Source organism: Monomorium pharaonis, chromosome 3 (genome assembly GCF_013373865.1).
Source record: "Monomorium pharaonis isolate MP-MQ-018 chromosome 3, ASM1337386v2, whole genome shotgun sequence".
Classification (NCBI taxonomy): domain Eukaryota; kingdom Metazoa; phylum Arthropoda; class Insecta; order Hymenoptera; family Formicidae; genus Monomorium; species Monomorium pharaonis.
The window spans coordinates 6,565,400-6,583,568 of NC_050469.1; the positions used below are offsets into that span (position 1 = coordinate 6,565,400).

The window sequence follows — 18,169 nt, forward strand, 5'->3', positions numbered from 1 at the left end:
TACTATGCAAATTTTTAATTTGTTTTTTTTACTCTTTAATATATAATGCTGTTTATGTTTTTTGTTAAAAAGCAAAGATGAAACGCTTCTTATATATATATATATATATATATTACATGCATTTTATACATACATACATATACATACATACATACATACATACATACATATATTTTATATATATATATATATATATATATATATATATATATATATGTACATGTATGTATATATGTATGTACGTATGTATGTGTGTGTGTGTATGTGTGTATAAATTAACTTATACATTTCCTTTATATATGTTGTTCCTTTTACAATCTTTTTACCATTATTAAGAGATAAAAGGTCATAGAAATTGTATTGTTCAAGAACATATACTTCTATAATGTATAGAAGAATGTAAACAATTTCATAAACAGTTATTATGTTATTAGAAGAAAGAGCAAGAAACTATAAAAACCAAAGCTAATAAAATAACCATTTTACATCAAAATTCTTATTTCGTTTTGTGCTAAATTGTACAAAATGAAATTATGTAGTTTAGAATAAATTATTGGAAGAAATTTCATATTTTATCATATTAATCTATAAAATAAGATACACAAAATTTTAAGCAAACTAATAAACTTATCTGTAAAAAGATATATTGAGTAACGAATTAACAAATTGAATTAATTTACGGCAAGTTGTATCATTAATGTTACCTTGCTTGTTCTTCTGAGTTAATATAAATGACTGAAGAATATATGTTGTATTCAGGAATTATAATTGTGTATACAATATATTAAATGAAGAAAGAAATTGATTACAACATAATTTGTCAGAAATCTAAATCATTGTGTATATTTGTCAATATCCTGGTATAACAAAACAATAGTCTCGAAAATAATTTAAGTATTACTCCTTGTTAATAATTGAAGGTCAAAAAAGAAATCAGTGTCAGATACGAATGCCTATCTTGTATTATAAAACATTTATTCACAGAATTAATATACATTCTGAAGGATACGGAGTTAATATAACATTCCATCCTATTTGTACAGCTTATTTTATTATAAAAAACTACGTCACGTTAGATAATAAATATTGTCATGACAGAAATTTTGTGGCCTTAAATTCTGGTTATGGAATTTCTTATTTAAATAAGTCTCTTATTCGTAAAATTTAGATTTGTATAATACTGACGTGCGCTAATTCGTTGAGAAATGAAAATCTTCTGATATTCCTTCATCTTCATATTAGATTTACTGAGCGGTATATAAACTTACATTTGATATGTTAGTATTTCCTAGTTTGGAGATGACAAGCTGTATTCAGTGTAATTTAATATGTTATGAAGTGCGTATAAGACCGTAAGCCCATTAATGAACAATCAGCGCGCAATATACTCTTCATAAATTACAGTTGAAATTGGATAAAGAAGAAGAATGTCATAATGTACAGAATGCAGTGTTCTTTGAGTCTGTCTTTCAACTAATATCTTTAAATTAATATTTTAAATCTATTCCTTCTGCTACAATCGACTTGTACCTTAAAACAAAGTTGGTTCATTTAATTTATTTCATATATGACAAAACATGCGCATGTGCATATACACATCGATTAATATGTATTAAATTTATGATTTGCAAATAGTATGGTGAAACAATAAACTACAAGTAATTAACGTTAGATGGACTTGTAGAACATTGTCATAATATAATGCAGATGCGATGTGAGAGACTTGTAAATTTTTGTAATCTAGTTTGAGTATGTTCTATTGCTGCTTCTTGTATTATATTCCTATATAAAAAGATCATAAATACGAAAATGTATATGAACGATAGAAGATATCTAATGAATTTAATAATCGCGTTTGTGGTATCCTATGTATCGTATAAACATTTTTACAGACAGCGTGTTAAAATTGTATTTACTTGTAAATCGACGCGATATCAAAAAGATTAAAATGTAGGTATCAGATAGATATTCTGTTTGAAAAGGATCGCAATTTATGCTTGATCTATATGGAATAGTCCTTGAAATTAAAACTTAATGCCTTACGATAATTATATCACGCATTAGAATATATCTACTTAACATTTGTATTATTATTTACTGATGAAACGATACGTTGACTCTATTATTGCGTCATATGATTATTGTTTGACAGTATACGTTTTATGTGTCTTTATCTATATATGTCTAATATTTTCACTACCAATATTTTATTTAATTTAGGACGGAAGGAGACTTAATTGTTTTAAGCTAGCTCAATGTGGTACACAACACGTTTTATTTACATATACTTACGTGCACGAACTGAAAGAAATGCGTGACTTAATTACGTTATATTCGTGTAAATATAAAAAATATATATATACGTTGTAATATATTAATAAAAAAAGAGCGCTTCTATATCGCAGTTGCAACAAGGAGTACATAAAAGATATGCTTACCGTGCTACGCTTTTGCGTTATGACCATTAATTACTAACGAAATACGGTGGAGTTTTCACAATTATGAAAAAAAAATTTAAGTATTAATATTAAATTTAATGAAATTAATATTACAAAGCAAATTATGTTCTTATATAATATATATTGTAGAAAACCATACTATATATGCAAATAAATTATATTAAAAAGTTGCACATTACGTGAGTCTCGATATTCACCATAGACAAGATGTAATAGACTTTTATATCTTTTTAGATTTTTTTACAGATTTGTCATTTGTTTTTATGAACATTATTGATATATTTTTTGAAGCATTAAAAAATAACCGATGCAGAAAGTCAAAGTTTTACTTTGTACCTTATAAGTTATTTATCTACAGTTAAATTTAAAAGAGTAACTAAAAAATTATTGTTTATGAGTTTACAAAATTACAATTACTTTATTAAATAATTAATAAAATCAATTCACGGATATTTCTTCAAGAAAATAATTTATTCGCAAATTAGAATGAAATTGAGATTAAGAAAAAATTGGATTCATAGAATATTTTATTGGCTCTGATGTATTTCTATTATAATTGTTTCGTAACTTTACATTCTTCAGAAGAAATTTAGATTCAAGGCAGTGAATCGTTGCATAATTCACTGATTAGCGCAGATTTCAAGTAAAGCCTTCGAACAATTCCAATTCTTTGTTGTCGATCGGCGGGTTCAAATTTCCCGCCGGACGCCGCGCCACCGAGTACGCCCACGTGCCACGGGATGGCGCTAGTCGCGGGCACATCCGCAGAATCAAAAAAGACAGTTGGGAAGTGTAACATCACACATCGATTCGGCGGCCTCGCGCGCGTCGAGCCCGAAATAAAAAGAAAACTTTCCTCTTCCGCGTTCCTTGGGACCTGGCCGTGTGCGGTCGCGACGAGGTCGCGCAGCCCCGACGTCTAAACGTTGACACGCGTGTGGTGCGGTGAGTACAAAGTGTCGACTCCGGAGGACGAGCGGTATAGCGCGCTGCGCCGATGGAAACGTGACTGTTCCCTCACGGGTAGTGTGCAGTGGTTCCTGTCATCACGGGTAGCGGCGACGGCGGCAGCAGCAGCAGCAGCAGCCCTCTCGGTCTCAACCCCCGTTCTTCCGAGAGCCACGTCGCCGACACCGCCGAGGGAGGGAAACTCGGCGCGCCGATAACGACCACGGCGGAGGTCACTGCATTGCGGTGAGTACGTCGAACCCTGCGTCGAACACTCTTCGGCTTTCTCGCGACGCTTTCCTTCGCGTGCGGCACGCCTCGTCGCCACGGCCGCGGTTGGCCGTGCCGTCGCTTTTTCGTCGCCCTCGGCGCGCCGGAGCGACCGGCCGTCGTCGGGGGGTTCATTTACCCCTTGCGACGACGAGTGCGTACACGGTGCGTCGTGCGGCGTCGGTCGGTGGCCGCGGCGAGCTTTCCGCCCGCCCCTGTAACGTCATATTCCGCGATCGTTCCGTGTGGTCGGGCGATTCCGCGGAGGAAAAAATCTCCGCGAAATTTTCGAATACTCCCACGACGTGAAGTTAGCTAGGGGAGAGATTACGTCACGTCGCCGCGTCTCGCGAGTGATGCCGCACACCGGTTTACACCGGGGTGCTCCTGACATTCGCCGCCGCAATCTCTCGCGATCGATTGACATTTGGAGTTTCGTCAGGGAGCAATGAGAGCAGGGAGCATGTTAAAGAGATCTTTTCGTGCGTCTCTTCGTTGTAGCAAATGTTGTAGGCGAATGCATTGTCTTGCGTAAATAATCCTTAAGCCGCAGCCATGATGTTTATACGATATTACAATGAAGCTATGTAGAAGCTGAGTAGAATATTTTAGAAAAGTAGAAGGAGAATTAATTCTTTACTTATATATATATATATATATATATATATAATCAAGTTAAGGTAATATTTATGCATTATAATTTATACATGCTAATTATAATAAATATATATTTTTTAAAGTAAATTTTTTTTAATAGTCAACTAAACACAAATAAGGTATATATATATATATATATATATATATATATATATATATATATATATTTATTTATTATAATTAGCATGTATATACATACCTTATTTGTGCAATAGCTACACGGAAAAAAGTAATATAGCCAATAACATGTAATTGCAGGCTACCAACTACATAAAATATTCAATACAATAATATTTACCGTTAATGCAAGTACAATGTTGATACTGCAATAGCATATATTATTGTATTGAGTATATCTGTAGTTGATAGCCCGCAACTACATATCTTATTGAATATATTACTTTTTTTTAGTGTATATATAATTCAAAAAATATAAAATTTTCAATTTAAATGTTTTGAATCATTCAATTTGTGTAATAGCGATATATAACTAAAAAAAATAAGTGAATAAAAATTTTTTAATCTGAATGTTTTGAATAATTCAAATTATGTAGTTTTTAAATTTGCAATTTTGTAATAACTAAGATGTTTTACAGGAATAAAAGGAAGATTTCTTTTTTCTTTGCACAACTAAACAATGACATTTTTTGAACTATGTTGTTGTTGTGAAATTAAGTAATATATATATATATATATATTTGGGTATAGGTGGATATATCTGTTTGAGTAATTAGCTGTTTAAAAATTTACCTGTATTTGCCTGACGCATTAAAGTGCTTCTCGTATTTCGTTAATAACCCGCATTAAAATTTACTCAAAAATATTACCCTCCCATATAAACTCCATGCAAAATGCTCCGTCGCATATAATTTAATTATCTGTGAATATTTTTCATGCAAATTAAAACATTGCCTGTTAAAATGGAAATATATAATATGTCGAGTGTTTTATTCTATTAACAGCAATTAATATCTTTTGCACCATTCGCGGGTGATATATAATCATTTAGGATTTGGGACGCCAAATGACATTCTATATCATATTAAAAGGGTTTAAAATTATTTTATACAACGTATCTAAAACTATAATTGTGTTACGCTATTAATGTATCATTGTTTTGTTCAACTTTTGAAATATTTATTATATTTTTAATCCACGTTGTATCACATATGATTATTATCAAAGATACGCCAATTACCCGTAGAAATAATTTTAAACAGATTAATTGTTATCACAATTAGCCGTTTCCATTACGCCGTACTCTCTCTCTCTCTCTCTCTCTCTCTCTCTCTCTCTCTCTCTCTCTCTCTCTCTCTCTCTCTCTCTCTCTCTCTCTTTCTCTCTCTCTCTATATATATATATATATATAAAGCCACATCTAACATTTTACCGCGTTTCTTAATTTGGAACGGCCCTTGTCGGCGTTTCGTCACTATGCGATATAATATCTAAGAGAAATTTGTTTTTCTTTTTTTACGTCGCCATTATGTATCACAAACGCGTCGCGCGTTGGCGTATTTATATCGCATCACTACTATACTGTCCGATACACAATGGTATCGTTTAGCAATGAACAACACCAGATACAACTCCTCGGCATTAGGCTAACACGTATTACGTAAAACCATGGAATGGTCTAATCAATTCACGGTTCTTCTCTCTATGAAGCAATAACTCTAAAACAAGAGGAACGTTAAACCTAACATCCAGCGAAGAGAGAGAGAGAGAGGAGGAGGAGGAGGGGCTCGAGTATGCCGCAGTAGTAACGGTTTTATTTGATATCGACTCGTCGCCGGCCGACGTGTATATCTGTTTTTGTTTAACTCACGTAGCCACCTTGCGAACGCACGCCGGTATATCTCTCTGGATTTCTCCTCTCCCTCTCCTCCCCCTCCTTGTTTTTTATCTCGAGGACGAAATCCCGCACGCACGCGAGCAAATATCAAGGCGTGGAGTGACGTAGAGAGCCGAGCGTTAATTAACACTCGATTAATAGCATCCTTTTACGTTTGCGAGCGGCGTGTGTCGCTTTGTCTCGCGCCATTAAAGCGCGTCAATTTGCATTATCTTCCTGTATTCCGCGCGCAGCTTAGGAGTGTCAAGTGAGCTTTTCACATTAATTAAGATATTTAATAATAATCAACCGTTCCTCGGTTGGCTGCCGGAGTACTCAAGCTTGCGATATAGACACGACTTTGTGCATCAAAGGAAAATTGCCATTATTATAGACGAAAACTAAGACCACTAGCATAAATATGTATTCCAATAGTACCAATATGCTACAATTTGTTTCGTTATTATAATTATAAGTACAGTCTTATTTTGTATTTTATTGTGCACACGTGAAAGGTTTTTGTCGACATCAATCTACAAAAATAGGCAATTGTAAAATTAAAAAAGAATGTTGCAATTGTTGCAATTCTCTTCTAGCGTCCGAGAAAATTTGTCGACGCTTGATTCACTCAAGAAAGAAGAATAAAATTTATCTGTCAAAATTTATTTGACATATATTATTTGACATAATGAGCAAGTCAAAGCTACCGGGTATGAGAGCGGACAACCGGTGCGTATTTCATTAATTACCGCGCGATTGTAATTAGCCCTTTTTTTTTCGATCGATTCGCGTTTACTCGTTCGAGTGAATGTTCAGAGCGATACGGCAGCCAACGAAAAGATGGCGTCGATGAATCGACCGGTGGGTAAATTCTCCTCCCTTTTTTTTTTGTTACATTCGAATGACTAATTGTTGCATTCATTCTGCTCTTCGCGACGACTCGGTTTTATTGCAGTCGCTTGACGATCGCACGTTTCGCACGCGTCTCTCGCGCCTGTCCCCGGCGTATTAATTAATTAATCAATGGGGGAGCCACGTTGTTTAAATACCCCCGCGAAGCTGCGCGTGTACTGGGTGCGATAAACATCACGGTATGGGTATGATACTGGAATAACGATGTTTTGGAACGCTGGCTTGCGTTTCCGACGTTCGAGTTTGCAAACTTATCTGCTCGGAGCATCTTCTCGCGGAAGGGACTATCTCTCTCGTCACACGGAGTTCCTACGAGTTTAGTTGCGGGTAATCCTTAATGGGTAAAACGTGACAATCACAACCGTGTGCTGCTGCTGCTGCTGCTGCTGCACCGTACTTGCTTCTCAAAGAAAGACAGAGACAGAGAGAGAGAGAAAGACGCACGCGCAAAAGGCGATCCTTTGATCGCGATAAAACGCGAGGAGAACGCGTTGCTCGTAAATATCCGGTGCGGTGCACATCGCAAAATTATGTCGTCGAGCGAATCACGTTCCGCAGCGCGGATGCCATCGGATGCGTCGTCGTTGTGTACGTTAGCACGACGACGGTTATACAATACACCTGGAAGAGGAGCATCCATTCATTCCCCCGTGTTCGCACCCTCGGACGCACGTTTCTGAATTTTAATCTAAATTCTTGTTTAGTTCGGCGTTTTTTTCTCTCTCTCTCTCTTTCTTTTCTTTCTTTTTTTTCTTCCTTTTATCTTCCTCTCTTCTTCCCCCACGGCGACTCGACGTCGACTTTCTCTCCTGAGGAATCTCTCGTTCTCTCTGTCATTTTCTCCCGGGGATGTTGCCCATCGAGCATTTAAGTTTCGCGGATGGTCGACACGTGTTGCAATTACGGAAATTCTCGGGGTAACCGAGACGAGACGGCGCGCATCGCACTTTGTTTTCAATCGACATCTCGAGCAATTTATTTATACGCGGGGGAGGGGGCTGGCGGCGCTAGGCGGTACATCCGCGGCAGCGCAGCTCTGACAGGTAAAAAATTTGGCTTTTTCTCGCGTAAAATGCTTTTAACGTTTTGAAAGGTGTCCTAACCGCAGAGAAATAGAGAAAAAAAAATTTTTCGGGACAAAAATTATTTGACGCCGAATATGACGACGTATACCGCTGTAAAATCGTGGTTTGACTTCTGCGGCGTTGGCGTCACCCTGTCAACTTAACAGTTCGTAGTTTTCCAAGTTTCGCATTTTTTTTTTACGCACGCATATCTTTTACGTTGGCTGATGTTTTTTTTTTTTTTGGAATATTGGAAACTAAATATCATAAATTGAAATATCGGAAATAAGCGTACGTAGGACTTCATTCTGATGCCATTATTATTAGTTTCGCTGCACCAGCGGTTCTTCAACTCTCCAATCCGTTTTGCACCCGTGACAATGCTACATACATTCGCTCTGGTCTTGATATAACGCGACACCATTAACGCGAGTAAAGTGTCTTCATTTCGTATCGCGATACCGCAATGAATGAGCGTTAAGAATGCGGCCGAATGGCCTGAGAGGACCCGGATGAAAAGGGACGAATTAACAGGCAGCTGGAGGACGTAACTGCAATGAAATGGCACGATAAACGCGTTAATATCGTCGACTCGCGCGCGCGCGCGCATTGTGGAAACCGCGGAAACTGGGAAAACCGATAGACAGAACGGACGCCACCGCCAACAAAGCCGAAAGTTATCCTAGATTACAATTTAGGTACACAAAGCGCTGACATCTCTGATCAAATGAGTTATTACGCGGCGACGTGACGATCATTCGCAAGACGGTGGCGACGACGGTGGACGACGACGCACACGCTTTTGACAATCCCCATTGTGTGCCTCGCTGTTTGTGTAATAAAGTCGCCGCCGGGAGAAGCCACCTCTCGCTTGCTTTTATCGGAAAATTAGTTTGCCACCTTATACTCGCAGCCTCATAATCGGGATTCGAACTCGAAAGTCCATTACTTACCGAAAAGTTCTTCCGCTTTGTTTTCGTTGATCTCGGGACGCGTGGAATGACGCGTGAAATTATTAAACGAACGTCGCAGATGTTGCGAACGGTTATGAAAGATAGCGAGGTAAGAAGAGAGAGGTCGATAAGAGGGAAAATATGTAGAAAAAGCGCCGTAATACGATAGGCTTGGATTTCTCATAAATTTAATTGAAAACTCGCGAGGTGCCCTCGGGTCAATAATGTTTAGGAAATTTCGCAACAGAGTAATCCACACAATTAACGGAGTTGTTATGTACAATCATTATTATTAATATAAACAGGCAGAGTATTAAAACAATTATTATAAACGAATCTCGGCATATGCAGCACGCGGTCGATTTTGCCATGGTTGACGACAAATGGATCTACTGAACCGAATTAGTTGCTATTACTTAATTCATTAATTGTTGTCTATTATATGTAACTGTTATTGTTGTTTAATCTAGTCTCACGTTGTCTGCATTAAGTATAATTTTGCAATAATTTTGCAGAAGTCTGAAAATTAATTTTCTTTAATAAACGCGAACTTCTTGTAAAATAACCAAAAAGAGAACAATATTGACGCTGAATTCCTACAAGTGCATAACTACTTTTTTATCAAGACATTCATGTTGAACATATATGAAGTATTCATGGTGTTGCCGTTAACTTTTAAGTGGGCAAATAGAGTGGTCATAGTATCCCGGGCATTTTTCTTAAATATTTCATACTTTTAAGTTAGCGACCGAGACGATTTATTATTTTCCCATTGCTGGAGTTTTTGGGTTTGTTATTTTTATATTCATTTATCTTGCAAGGGTACACCTAATGTAAGTTTAACTACGTAACATAATATACTATACTAGACCACCTACCTACTTGACGGTTAAGGGAATAACCCTGATGCCTTTGACTAAAGTTTCGCGTGTAGGGTACAATCACGGCAAGAATTTCCACCCTAAATTGGACGACAGCGGCTCGCACGGCGGTTTGGCTTATAAGAGCATTCCTAGAAACGAGCGCCGCGGCTTTCCCCGATTTTCCTCCCGGTCATTGCGAGTCTTTTCAGTGTGTAACACTAATACACGGTACGTGCTCGGGCCGAACAAAAGCGTCGTCTCATCGGGGGCGCCGACGCGACTCCTCCGTTACCCTACGATTGTCCCGGGCGCATCCACGGAATATTTATCAACGCGCCATCCACGCGTACCCTCTTGCCTCCACCCTCCTCCCCCGCCCTCCTTTTCTCCTCCCCCGTCCGATCCCAGGCCGCAGAGCGTCTTTAATAACGGGCGCCGTGCGATGCAGGGCCGTATTGATTTTGAGGCCAAGGTGCGCCGCAAGGCAGCTTCCAACTCGCCAATGTACATGTGTATACGCGCGCCCGTATGTGTGTGTGTGTGTGTGTGTGTGTGTGTGCCAATGGATATTAACCCTCGGACGTGGTTCTGTCCTAGAACGTACTCGGACTAGGTATGCTGGCGTACCGAGCTTGAAATTTGTATCGCTGTATGGAAAATGAAATTCCGGATGAGTAACAGCGTGATAGGAATCGACGCACCGCGGCGATAATTGTCCGGTTTGTCTGTGTGAATCGCCACTCTCGGTCTCTCCATCTCAGATCGTACTCTTATTAGGAAGAAAATTCACTTGATTAAACTTGGCCAACGGAACAACACGGCGGGGTACAACGTACATACACCGAGGGAAATGTTTAGCAGGCAAAGCGTTGGTTGATATGTGGAACCAACGGAACAGTATCCTTGTGTTAATTACAAAGTTTTGCCATTCTGGTAATAAAATATTTTAATTAGGCAATCACATTTTTTAATTAACGCAACGACGTTACTTCACGAATCACATATTAACCAATTTTTCTTTCGGTGTAGTCTCCTTAGAAGAACGTATTCACTTTTTTTTTCACCCTTTCGTTTTTTTGTCGCGCGCGAAACCGTCGAACTGAAGAACGGCTGATCGTTCGCGTCACGCGGGGATATTAACCACCAGTCGGCAGTATGTATTTCGCGCGCGCTTTAGAGGATTATGATGGAAACGGAATCCGCCGTGACATTCACGGAAGCCGCGATGAAAGCGCGTGTACGACACGCGGTGCGCATACGAGGGGGTATCCGCCGCGAGCGTTCGTCGTCGCGCTGAAAATTGCATAATGCAAGCGCGCCGCCGCGCGTCGCGCCGGTGAAAATGTAGCCAGGGCGCGTTTTTTTTCCCCTCTCTTTCTCGTCGCCGGCGACGGCATGTAAGTTTCACGAGCCGCGCGCGTCGGATTTGTAAGGACCGTCGTCGCGTACGCGCGTAGCTTTCGCACGATTCTGCCGCGACGCGACTTTTTCCCCATTCTCCTCCTCCTCCTCCTCCTCCTCCTGTCGTTCCATTCCGTATATTTCGCACGCCTCGCAAATATCGCATCACGTCGGCGCGGAACTTACGTATGTATACGCCGAAAATTGGAAATATCGCGCTGTTTATTATCGGGAGGATGATGTATCAGTCGTCTCTACCTTACGGAAACAGCGCTTTACCGATTTTTCAGGGGAAAATTGGATACCGTTGCTGACGCGCGACATAAATAAAATCAGATAAAATATCGCCCGCTGCCTTTCGCTCGTTCGTTTCATTTCCATCGTCCCCGCCTTGGCCCGACGACGACGACGACGACGATGACGACGAGGAGGAGGAATGGCACTCGACATTTCCGTTTCGTGATTTCTGAATAGCCCTAGTCGCACTTCGTCCGTGCTCAAACACCGCGCGCGATTCCTTTGCCTTCTTCTCCCCCCCCCCGCACACGGCGTCGATCGTATATCACAGAGAGATCTAAAAAGGACGATTATTTCATTGCCTTCGATGGTTCGATCATCCGCAACTTTCCACGTTGTAAGATAACTGAAAATTTTACAACAAATCCGGACGGATTAACGGGAGCAAATGGGACGCGGGAAAACTTTATCCTCTACACTCTTTAATCCAAAGTGAACTTGATATGTATCAGAATTTTAATCCAAGTTCTGGTTTGCAAGATATGTAATATTGAAAATTAAAAAGTTTAACGAAACGAGATGGCGGCCAATCAAACTTTCGTCGGGGAAAAATCGACTCGAAATTCGCCAACTTTTCAAGTACACTCAGTACCTACATCCGCATCCGCCGGCTCCGGGTATAAGTTTCCGGAACGACGACGACGACGACTAGCGCGAGGGTGTATCGTTGCGAATTTCCCGTGGAGCTACCCCGTGGACGTAGGCGCCGCTCGCTTTTCCATTCGCGGGGGGTGCAACTTCGGTTAAAGCGCGTAGCAAACTTTGAAACGGCCATTCACGTCGTAATCCCATGATGCATCCTTCGCATGCAGTCAGACGTTCGTCGCTGCACTCGGTCTCTCCTTCTTTGTCTCGTTCTCCCCCTCCCCCTACCCTGCCTGTCGCGTCAATACCTCTAGTCTCGATACGTTTTGCCGGTCGGTCAATCGTTATCGGTCCCTCCTTTCGCTCGGCGGGCAGGCGGGCCCTTTGTGCTCTCGCATCGGTGATTCACCGTCGCGCGCGCTGCGATAACAATATTTTGCCGGCCGATAACGCGATCTTGGCGAACAAAGAGGAGGAACGTGGGCGTTCTTTAAACCGTCCCGTCCCGTCCGTTCGTTCGTTCGCCCGTACATCCGTTTCCTCGCTCCCTTTCCGTCCGTCGCGGACCGACGACGGACCGACCTTTTTTTGATACGCAGACGGACACGTGGCTGAACCCGTCCGGCTACGTTTTTGTCGGGATTTGTAACCCCGTGTAAGTTTTGGCATCGTTGCTCGCGTTCCTCCCTCCTTCCCTCCCTTCCTCCCTCTCTCTCTCGCGCGGAAAAATATTATTATCCGTGTCCACGGAAACGGGCTCGCGAAAAATAGGTACGCGGCACTCGACTCGCTTTCTTCACTTTTTCTTAAGAAAAATTATCGGACGAGTCTTAAAGTTCAACGTCTAATTTTTCCATCTTGGATAATGAAATTTCACGTAACTTTCAAATGTTACGACGAACGCGACGCCGATCGATTTTCATCTATTAACCCGTACACGCGGGGGCGCTTAAATGGTTGAATGTATCTAGACTGGATGTTTAAAGCGTCGATTTCTGCAAAGTTTTTGTAGACGGCGGCGCGAAAGGACAGCTCAAATAATTTGTAGTTGGAAAGAAAGTAATCAGACCCGCATTCTTAAGATCTCGCGATATCCCAAGTTCGTCAGGACGCGCCTCGCTCTGTAAGTTTGTTTCTCAGTTGTGTCGCGCCGCTTCTCTCTCTCTCTCTCTCTCTCTCTCTCTCTCTCTCTCTCTCTTTCTCTCTAACGCCGTTATTGAGCTACCGTTGGAAGTTAAGGAAAACGCGCAAAGTTAGAAATTGGTATACCAGGGTCGGGGCTATCGACAGGGTTTAAATGTTGCGGCGTCTACGGCACGAACTTTCGCCGCGGCTATCGCTACCATGTTAAGGTAGAAATGGATGCTCGTCGCGCGCGGAAACGGCCGGCGATGTAGCACGTTAAGAAAAAAAAAAATAATTAGGAAAAACGACTTTATCGCGGAAATAACCCTTTTTCTACGGCCGCCATTTACGAGCGCAGTCATTTGCTTCGTTCGTAAAAACTGATTCTAGTATCTCTCTCTCTTTCTCTCTCTCTCTCTCTCTCTCTCTCTCTCTTTTTTCTTCCTTTTGCGTCTCCTCTTCCTCCCTCTTACACCGGATCATCTGGTTCATCTGTGGAAATGCCAGAGACGTTAACCAACTCTCAGAAAATTTTCTGCTATTGGAGGTGGAACTTTGTTAGCTGTAGGACTCGAGTTGTCACATCTTTAACATCGTAATCGGAGAACCGCGGAAACTTATGGAGTGTGCAAATTAGAAGTTGATGAAACGGAAAACGTCCCTGGCGTGCATAGTTTTTGAAGACTATACATACATTTATATGTATAATCAACGTCTCTCGGTATATTCTCTTTAAATTTTATCATTTTGAGCGAGTTACATTTAAAAAAACTGCTTCCAATAGTCTAAAAAAAACTGTATGTATAAATTGTTTTGTATTAAATATTTTTCAAAAACACACATAGATGTATGAACAGAGCAAACAGATAGCAATTAAAAGTGGTCGAATCAAAACTATGAATTTGTCATTTTATGAGCACCTTTTATAGCATGTTCAAAGTTCAACGGCCCTGCGAGTCTCTCTATCGTCACGCTATAGAGTTGAAAAAAAGCACACAAATGCAGCGATGTATTGCGCCCGCCGGCAAAAAAAAAACGATAGAAAAAAAACCTTATCGCAGGGGCGAACTTTTTTTCGCACCACCGCCATTTACGAGCGGAGTCATTTGCGTCGTTCATAAAAAGCGATTTGAGTTTCTCGCATTGGGTCACCTCGAACCGTCCGTGAAAATACGCGAGACGTTATCCGACTCCCAGGGAAAATACTTCTCGTCGGGAGAAAAACTTTGTTCGCCACAAAGAGTGGGAAGGGTGCAGAGGAAAAAAGAGGAGAGGAATAAGAAAGGAGAGGAAGAGAGAAAAGAGGAACGTAACGAAAATACAATCATATCGTTAAAGATGTACAAAAGCTCGCCACCTTTTTTTTTAAATCAAAATCGCGTTTATTGAATCGCAATCAAATCGATTTAATCTTGAGCTGCATAACTTATCACGTAATATTGAACGTATATATTTTTGGCGTTCATCTTTAAATTTATACTATCGAATTTTACTTTGAGTTACATAGTTTTTAACCATTTCTATAAATCGTCATTGTGTTTTTACTTATAGATTATTAATTTAACTGAGACAAAAGAGAGTTGAATAATTTAATTCAAGTGCTGTTAAATTTTACATAAGTTTAAATTGAGTTTATTATTAGGTTATTATACGTTAATATACGTTAATGGATATTTCTTACTTTGGAATTAAGCAATTCAACCGCAGAAATGAGTCGATTAGACAAAGTCAGTTTTTAACTACATGTTTTGTGTTACAATAATAAATTTTTAGACATATGGAAATTAAAAATAACAAAACATTATTTAACTCAAGGAACTAGCTTAAATTTCATTCTTTAATATTTAATAGTGTTTATTATTTATTATATATTACAAATATCGATTCTAAAAATTAATATTGTTAGTTGTCAGTTGTAATAATAGCAAATTTTTGTTGCTATGAGTTATTTTTATTTGATATCTTTGATTTATACACATTTGAAATTGTCGGACTTTAATTGCCCTTGACCGTTTAACGATCGGTTCTCAGATGCACGCCATTTCTTCCGGCCACGAACTGCATCCTCTTGCACGATTCTATTTTCGGATCACGAGTTGCGTGGGTGTTGAGCTTGAAATCGCAATGTAGAACCGCATAAGAATTTAAAGCACGAAATCACGTTTATTACAACATTGATGAGATTAAAATAATATTATTTATACGTAACTCTATTTTCTGCTAATGTATTACAAACGCGATTGATGTAAAGATGTATTTCTTATATACGAGAATAAATTAGAAATTGTTTTATGAAACATGCACATGCAGAATACGAATACCCTTATATCTCTTTACGAAAGCTACTATTTTTATTCTTATCTGACAGGTAAATGAAATATTTTTGTATATTATACATGAGATATTTAAGCCGAGTGCAATTTAAGTTGATTTTCGTATATCTATAGTCTATATTCAGATTTTCCCAGAAATTTAATACTTCGCAGAAAAGGGCTTACTCCGCTTTCAAAATAAACGGTTAACGTATCAGTCAAGATTTTACGGAACGAGATTTCAGCTTGTCGATACTGCAACGGAGAGATCTGATAATGTCGCGAAATGTCGGACGTCAAGAGAAAGGGGAGAAAGATAGAGAGAGAGAGAGAGAGAGAGAGAGAGGGGAGGGGGTGACGTCAGTTAAAGTTACTTATCCTTGAGTTTATTGATTTATCGTATCGCGGAATGAAGATCCTTACGAATTCTTGCGCTCCAGTAAGCCGCCTCGACCTGCGGCTTTGATTTTCACGGTCGCCCACTCATCCCGATAACTCGGCGCGCATACATACACACATCGTATATAACTTCGTAGCAACGTAGGCGCGGTGGTGTATATTGCTTATCTGGGAGAGGAGAGGCTGAGGTTCTCTCCCGAAAATGGATGCAATTCCAGGGACGTACCGAGCGTTCCGCTCGCGTTTATCGCCATGGTCTTCCATCGTGTATACACGTGTGCATGCATGAATCAGATCCGAATCTAATATCGTGTTTTGCCTCCTCTCGGCCACCGTTTGCTTCCTTCTCTCTCTCTCTCTCTCTCTCTCTCTTTCTCTGTCTCTTTCTCTTCATCTTCCGTTTTGTCTCAGTCACGCTATGTACATAGAACAACACGCGCTAGTAGTTATAAGCACACAAGCTTGATGTTTACCGGTTGCGGTGTAGCGGACTGCACACCAGTGTGTCAGCACGTGCCGTCGCGCGAGAATTAAAAAGCGCGTCTGACCGCAACGCGTGTACTCCACTTTGCGTGACTAATAACGTGGTTACGAACGTGGGCGATCGCGCTCTCGTAAAAACAGCTGCGTCACGTTGCTCACGAGAGGAGACGGAAGTTGCTCTTGCGTGGCGAAATTTGCGAAATGAAGTGCCCACACGGCAAAAGAATACGCATCTGATTGTGTCTTCTTTCGCGAGCGTAACTGATGGAATTGGAATGCAACGGACGCGACGTTAAATGTTTTAATTAACGTATCGCTAGTTTGCCAGCAATTTTCCGTTCGGAAATTATTTTTGCGAGATATGGCGTTTTTCGCGCCCGCCACGGACGCCGGTCACTTTCAATCAAACTAAAAGCTCGGTATAAACTCCGCGAGACTCGGACTCCCCCATTCAGATCGATGTATAGAGCATTGAGATTTAAAGGGTTCACTTTTTGCGCCGCGCGACTTTAGTAGGTGCCGGATGGTGAAAAAGCGCTGGAAAAGCCAACCGCAATGCGGACGTTTCACGGGCCTACGAGCCGTTGAAGTTCGATAAAGAGGAGAACGCCGACACACACACACACACACACACACACACACACACACACACACACACACACATACACAGCAGCGTTGCAATAAAACTCACTGATTTAAAGAACCCGGAATTTTACTTCCAGATACAACCACCGCCGATCGATCGATCGCGTCCGCGGACAGCGTGATTCGATTACGCACGAATGCGCGACGCGCGAAAACACGACGGCGCGGCGACGCGTGGCTCTGTCTCGCGACTCTCTCGCACCGTCGGTCGGTCGGTTGGTTGGCGTCGCGACGCGCGGCGTTTCGATTTTATTCCCCAACAATATTTATTACCGCACGTGAATAAACTAATTCTCGCTACCGCCCGCCGAAAACTCGCGCTAACTTTTCCCAGTTTACGTTGGACGGAAAAACATTTCCTCTCGAACGTTCCTCGGTTTCTCGAGTTCATCACTCACCCTGCGACACGTTGATGTCTCACAGCTTTTAAAAAAGCAGGATTTTTCATCCCTCTCCCTCGGCCGCGCAATTCAGAGAGGAAGAGAAAGAGAGAAAGATATATATATATATATATATATGTATATATAGTATATAAAAAGTCGGTCAGAACTTTCGGCCATAACGTCGTATCGTTTCGACTTGAAAAAGCAAATCGCATCGCAAGAGAGAAAAAGAGAGAGAGAGAGAGAGAGTGAAAGAGAAAAAAAACATTGCACGACAGTCGCGCCGTTTCCGTCCTCGTCCATTAGCTCGCTCAATTCTCCGATTCATTCTCTTTTCGCGTCTCACCCCGCTTCCATTATCGTCGCATGCCAAGAGCCCCCGCGGAAAATAGGAGTTTGATTGGAACAGAGGGAATTGCAATCGGAATCCTACGGAGGCCGCGTCTTTACAACGCGACGACGACGACGACGACGACGACGACGACGACGGCGAGGACAACGACTGGGGATGACGACGACGACGACGACGACGACGACGACGACGACGACTTTGCTCGTAAATAACATTTGCTTCCTCGC

The 18,169-nt window shown here is 40.8% G+C and overlaps 1 protein-coding gene across 4 annotated transcripts in view; it reads left to right on the forward strand.

Annotated features, from left to right (window-relative positions):
• Positions 1-2,947: 2,947 nt before the first annotated feature.
• Positions 2,948-18,169, forward strand: part of LOC105834612 (semaphorin-1A) — a 254,570-nt gene continuing 239,348 nt past the window's right edge. For 3 of the 4 annotated variants that reach the window (XR_004962405.1, XM_036283603.1, XM_036283605.1), the window contains exon 1: positions 2,948-3,653. The gene's annotated coding sequence lies outside the window, so the exon portion shown is untranslated. The remainder of the gene's footprint in view (positions 3,654-18,169) is intronic. The other variant, XM_036283604.1, reaches the window with a different exon arrangement.